The following is a 6,884-nucleotide window of genomic DNA, read 5'->3' as shown; positions in this document are numbered from 1 at the left end:
AAGTCCTAATTCCACATTCATCAGAGCCAGTTATGCTTTAAATATTTATAAACAGCATCTAGAGCATGTAGTGCTTATAAGATTTGTATTAATGTAGCAAGAAATGCTGTTCTCTTTTAACAAAATGAGCCCTGAAGCTCACATTAAGCATAAAAAAGAGCATGCATATTTTTTGCAAAGGACCAATGAAACTGAAGAATAGTGTCCCTACCAAAGTTGAAATCAAACCTACGCCCTTGACAGAGCCCAACAGCTGTGAAAAGATATGTAGCTGGATTATCACTTTTCTTTTAACTCTGAATCTTAAATATATATATAAGTGGTATTTACCTTCTCTGGCAGAAAGTGGGTTGCAGAATGCCAAATTTTAATACATTAATACATGCCAAAAACATATATGGCAAGGTGAGCAATTAATTATATATCACAACTCAGTACAAAGACAACTAAAAGTACCTTACACGAATTAAACAATAAAACAGGAGTCAAGTAAAACCATAATAATAAAAAAAAAAATGTAAAGATAAAAACATGACGTAGCCGATGTCTTGGATAGATTTTTTATTAGGCTTTGTTTCACAATCATTTCCAGATTTTTCCACCACACTTTTTCCTTCCATTCAACATTTTTTAACATACAGCAATTATTTTCATTTCTGTATTATATTAAGTTGCTTTCCTTATAATGTAATATTGTAATTGACTTTCAGCTTTTGAATTTTAATCAGGAAATAAATGACCTTTTTGATTATATTCTGGTTTATGAAGATGTGACTGCACATGCCTTGTGATGAACTTTGTGTGACATTTGGGCATAGGAGTATGTGTCAGGTAGGGGCATGTGCTGTTTAACAATCCATCTCACCGGCTGGATATCTTTTTGCCACGCAAAAATGTATGTACATTCTACTTGGCATGTCTTAGGTAAAAAATATTACATTCCAGATGAATTCTTTGGATTTCAATATTGTGCACTGTGATATATATTCCACAGACCTGCTGAAGAGCATCCACTGTATATCCACTCTATAATTGTTTCGGTTCCTGTGTGAGGTCTTTTCCGACATTTTTATATAGGCATATATAAATATATAGGTATATTAAACCAAGTTTTTCTGAAACCTGGTTTAATATCTTCCAGTCTTCCTTGACAAATTTACATCAATTTCTGCCTGTTTCAAAAGACTCTTTCACCACAAAAACGTTTTACTGTCATTTCTCAATAATCATTATGATCCTGGATTAAACCTCTCAGAAAATCATTAAAACACATTGAAACAGAAAGATAAAATTTCATTCTAATTACTTTTTTGATATTACCATCAGCTTGCCCATTATATTGCCCATCAGCTCTGCTCCATTTAGGAGGATTTTTGAATTAGTTTTTGAGAAGACACATGCAGGACGATTTTAATTGCAGTGATTCAATAAATGTAATTATTGCTCCATCCTCAAAGCAAAGAAGTAAGTAACTGATCACCATGGAAAACACACCGCCCACATACAGACACTCACACATTAAGAACAGAGGAATAACAGGGAATCTGGTTTATTTGTGGATTTGCAGTGTGAACAAAATAAGTCTCACTTCAAAAGAAAACCTGATATTTTTACTTGGTGAAAGCCACGTCTGTAAACAAGTGAGTGTTTTCAAGTCAGAAGGTGTGGTGCTGCAAAACATAATCAAATGTGAGTGAAATCCCCAAACCTTGTTCTTATTCGTACTCAGGTCAGCATAGTGATATGATGCAAACAAACAAGCAGCCGTCATGTTTTCTACCTTTAAATATGTGCAAAGAGATGCACCAGTGAAGGCATGAAGGACCTGTCAGATCTCTCTAGGCCTGTCGGCTCTTTAATGCTGTAAAATGTAGTTGCAAAAAGCTTTTTGTGGTGTGGAAAGCTGCTATATTTCCTGAGACAGATTGGAGATGTGATAACTTACAATATTTTTGTTATCAAAAGTAAACTGTGAAATACTCATCCCACAAAGTGAAGCAAACATTTTCTTTTTTTAAACAAAATAGGAGATAGAAATGAAAAAGTATTCAAACTGAATGCACAGTTTAATATTTAGACTATTACATAAGGTTTTCACATAATGAACCCTATATAGAATCTTTCATGGTGTGTAATGCATTTCCAGCTCCGCCTGAAAAGCTGTTTTACCCTTGTTACTTTAATACTTGTTCTTTCCAATAATCACCTTACACCAAATTCCCCTTTTGTGCTTTAATTTCCCTCTGAATAACTGAAGAAAAGTACTTTTTTCAAGCTTCTTCGCTGAAAGTCCATTTTTACTAATGTTTGTCGTTTGATGTGCTTTATGTGCCTCCATTAGTGCTTTCATGCTGCCACATCAACAGATATCTTGCCCTGCAGTCCAACCATTATAAGTAGGATAAAGGTCTAAATGTCCTTTTCTACAGTTTCCACTGTTCATGTGTCAGTTAAAAATGGCCTTCTCCTTTTTATGCTTTGTTGTCAAAGCGTCGTTCTACTCCTTCTCAATACTCACCCTCTGATTCACCTCTTGACCCCTGCAGCGTTGTTTTTCAGCTGAAGTCATTTTAGAAAAGAGAGCAAGTAAAAGACAGCTGAAGAGCTCACTTAGCTCGCTGGGGAGCCATTAACCACCTCGGTTATGGCTACTTTTATGAGCTGCCAACTACGAGCCTAAATGAAATGTAAACACTGGAGGGGAAATGTGCCAAAGAGCTGCTGCTGACTGAGCTTAAAGTTTGTGAACTGTATCAGAAGAAACTGTAAAAAAGAAATAATCTCTATTTATATTTTAGTGTATTGTTTATCTTCATAACAGTTATTTCTTTCTATATTTTAATATTTATATTAACATAGTTGTTAATTTGATGGCATTAACAGATCTGTTTCTGTGAATGTTACTTAGAAAAGAAGATCTAAACACATGTCCTCTTTGATTATGGGTAGAAACGAACTACTATTCTCTGAATTATTTGGAAAGAGTTTATTTTTTTGATCGTATTATAAAAAAAAACATTATATATTATAGGGAAGATAAAGTTAGACTTAAGCCAAAACTTGATTTCAGCAGATGTGACATTTATCCTGCACAATCCATCTGAAGGCAACAAAAGTGAAGGGTTGCATTTTTGTTTACAACGTAAAACATTTTAGGTCAATCTTTGTTTTTTTTTTCTCAAAAACATGATGTATTTCTTCTCAATCCTTTCTAGACAGATGAATAATAGTGAGGATTGCTGTGACATGTAAAAGACAACTAGTACTAGGTAGAACGTCCTGGAGCTCCTTTAAGCCCTCTTTATACACCTCCTGTTTCTAAGAAATCTGACTTGAAAAATGTTCGTTTGACTTTCATACCTCTGCTTGAGACAAATGGTGTCTAATACTCAAAGAAAGTTTTTCTTTTTTTTTCTTTTTAACAATACCTTGGCACGGCAAGATCCTTTTGTGAGCTTGCAGCAAATTCTGATTGCATTTAAGGGATGGAAATAAGCAAATGTCAGGTAACTCTAAGGAAGGCACCAGAAATGTACTTTAGAATTTTACATTTACTTTAACAGAGGAGAGGAGTGATATGATGCAGCCCGAGAGTTTAAGGGGAATGAAAAAAATTATAATTTAAGAAGGAATGTCACAAGGTTTTGAAATAATTAATCAAGATCTCCTTTTTCTCTATCAGAGTAACCTGCCAATTGCTCATGCTGGACTCTTTTATTTGTGCCATCTGCAGACAGTTTCTCATATGGCGTGTTTGTGATTTCAGCATCTAGAACCAGGGTTCAGATTATACTGGACCTGTTTCCAGTGAATAATGTGTAATTACATCATGTGTTCTTGTTGGCTGTGCGGATTGAAGTGTCGGTCAGTGACACGTCACTGTCAACAGTCTGTTATTCTCAGTTGCCACAGATACAGAGTGATTAGAGACGGTTTGCTAAATTAGCTGTTTCTGTCAGGTGGGTACCGATCCTGACACATGTTGCATTTGTTTCACATTCAGCTACGACCTGTTGATGTTTTTAGATGATTCTTGTGTGCTTTTTAAAACACTCCGTAAAAAAAAAAAAAAAGGCATTCTCTGTACTGATTTCTTTTTGTTAGCTTCAGTAATCATAGTGTTTAATTTTTTTTTTATTCCTTTATTTAACCAGGAAAAGTCCCATTGAGATTAACAATCTCTTTTTCAAGGGAGTCCTGGCCAAGACAGCGGCAAAAGATTACATTACAATTTACATTACAGTTTACAATTACATCTATCTATAATTAGAAATTCATAAAAAAGTTACAAACCATAGATCTCATTTAACAGCATATGCAGAAAACCAACTCCCAGAATCTTCTGCATAGCTCGGTAGACCGACAGATTTGAAGGAGCAGCAGGGGCTGTACTTCTGCCATCTGAGACCACTTATAGGGGATGATGAGGGAGTAACAAGGCTCAACTATAATTCGAGACCTTTTAATAAGGCCTATTGTTCTGACATTTACCTTGCCGCTCTTATAATAATGGGATACGAGGATGCAGGGAGGAAAAGGTGAAGGGGAAAAGAGAAATGGAGAAACAAAGACTTCTACTAAAAGGAGTGACAGAATGTTGGAAGAAGTTGTTTGCTTAAGCAGTGACGGTGGAAAGAGGCAGATCGTGATCCTCACAAGTTGCAGCTGCCTCTTCCCCGCTCTCGTCTCTGCCAGAGCTCCGTCACTCCATCACCGAGGGTTGCCATGGTAACCACATCCTTTCCCCCTGACCCTATGTGAGCAGAGCCGCAGGATTAGACTTGACAGAAAATTCAAATGTCAACACAGCACCAGGCACTGCCACGTAAGCTTTGGGAGGAGGCAGGGTCCAGTCTACGTGTCATTAAAGTAAAGTGTGTCAATATGTCTTCATCCGATGCATCTAGTTACCAGGTTACACTGTGTGCCTGGGTTGTTTTGCTTCATACCATGATGATGGATCCTATTGGTGGTCTCTGGTATGTGGAAACAAAATAATCATGACAGAAACGTATTTATTTTACAAAATTTCTCGTTAGGTTTTGAAATTTAAATGTGTTGTATTGAAATCAGAGTAGAGATGCATCTCAATAATGATAATAGGATTGGAAAGTGAATCAGTTTTAGTGATTCAGTTAAATAAATAAAACTCAGATGTGGATTCTTTGACTATTTGTTGGTATTTTTCTGGTAATTATGCTGATTAGCTGAGCAGTTTGCCTGAATTAAACCCAACATTCAGTTTCACCATACATTAATATTAGATAACTGATTATTATACTGCCCACAAAACCATTTGAAGATTGCTTGGCTACAACAAAGGGATGCAAGCTGGTGTTTGCTAAAAGTCTGACTAATAAATTAGTGGTTCAAACTTCTGCAACATTTAGATGCATCCCTTCACATCTGAAACAAAAGGCCTAACTCAACTATCCCACTAACCTGCATTCGAGGTCTGCAGAGATCTGCTAATGAACATACATTGGAGTCAGGTGTGTTGGAGCAGAAGCATGTCTAACCCAGAAATCCCAAATCCTTTGTCATCGCCCCGCGCCCTTCAGCTCCAGACCGCATGTGCAAAGCAAACCCTCCTCTGTTGCTCCGCTCCAACTTCCTTGGAGCTCGAGGAGAGCATGCACTATATTATTATTAGATTCATAGGAGCAAACATGCGGATATTAACGCTTAATTTGATATATTAAAAAAATCCCCATCACCCTCCAGCATATGTGCAGTTTCTGCTCAAATATTTTTTTGTTGTTGTGGATTTTTGTAACAGGGATAACTAGGATCATACATGCTTTGTTTGAACTATGTTTGTTCTCTACTTCTAAACTCAGCATTTCTTTATCCATGCCTGTGATAAGAAGTTTGTTTTGAAGTTGTGAGATGCAATCTTGGAAGTTGCTGTGACTGGATTTGATTAAACTTTTAAGCCTCTCATTATAAAATAAATATTTTGATTGTAATGAGAAATCTGCTTCCTGGTATGCTGAAGTACCAATAGTTTGCATCCAATTATTTAATTAAATGGCCTTAGTTTTTGTAGATATATAACAATTACGCTCTATATTGTAGTTATTGATCTGTCGTTACTATATTTTAATTTGACGAACCGCATCATCTCAGCGTTATTTTTCCTGTTCGTGCGATTGTAGTCGCGGCTCCTGACTTGGCCGGACCAGAGCGGAGCAAAAAAGTAGCTCTGCTCCGTATTTGGATGTGCGGATGAGTAGTGGTGAATGGAACAGTTCTCATTGATTAACATGACAGACAAGTACTCAGCACAACATACGTGAGCTGTTCGGAGCAGAACGATGACGGAGGATGTGGAATTTGGGAGTAAAAGTAGCAGGATACTGACAGGCTACAACGGATCTATATGTTTTGTTCATCCCCTGCAGAACCAGAGACCTTTACCAAGGATAAAAATAGCTGGATTGTTTAAGTTTCTGTTTCATTTGGAAGCCAAGCTCCCAGAGTCTGGAGGAAGAGTGTTTAGACCAGGGATTCTTAACCCTGGTCCTCAGGCACAACTGTCCTTCATGTTTTAGATGTGTCTCTACTTAAAGCCCACTTATCCAAACGATTGCATTTCCTTCTCCACAGCCCACAAATGCTGCAAAAGCCTGTTAATTACCTTTTCATCCAGGTCAGGTGTGTGGAGGCAGGGAAACACCTAAAACATGTAGGACAGTGGTCCCTGAGGAACAAGGTTAAGAGACTCTGGTTTAGACTCAAAATTTAGCGAAGATGTTTGGAGCCATGACACCTGCTGGTGGTGGTCCACCGTGTTTTATGAAGGGTTTACATTGGTTAGTCATTTTGAAATCACCTAGCAACATATTTTAGTACACATCCGCTGTTGAGCTTTATTGAGATGC

The sequence above is a fragment of the Cyprinodon variegatus genome, unplaced genomic scaffold (genome assembly GCF_000732505.1).
Source record: "Cyprinodon variegatus isolate N-32 unplaced genomic scaffold, C_variegatus-1.0 Scaffold681, whole genome shotgun sequence".
Taxonomy (NCBI): domain Eukaryota; kingdom Metazoa; phylum Chordata; class Actinopteri; order Cyprinodontiformes; family Cyprinodontidae; genus Cyprinodon; species Cyprinodon variegatus.
The sequence above is the reverse complement of the archived record's forward strand: the minus strand, read 5'-3'. Positions refer to the sequence as shown.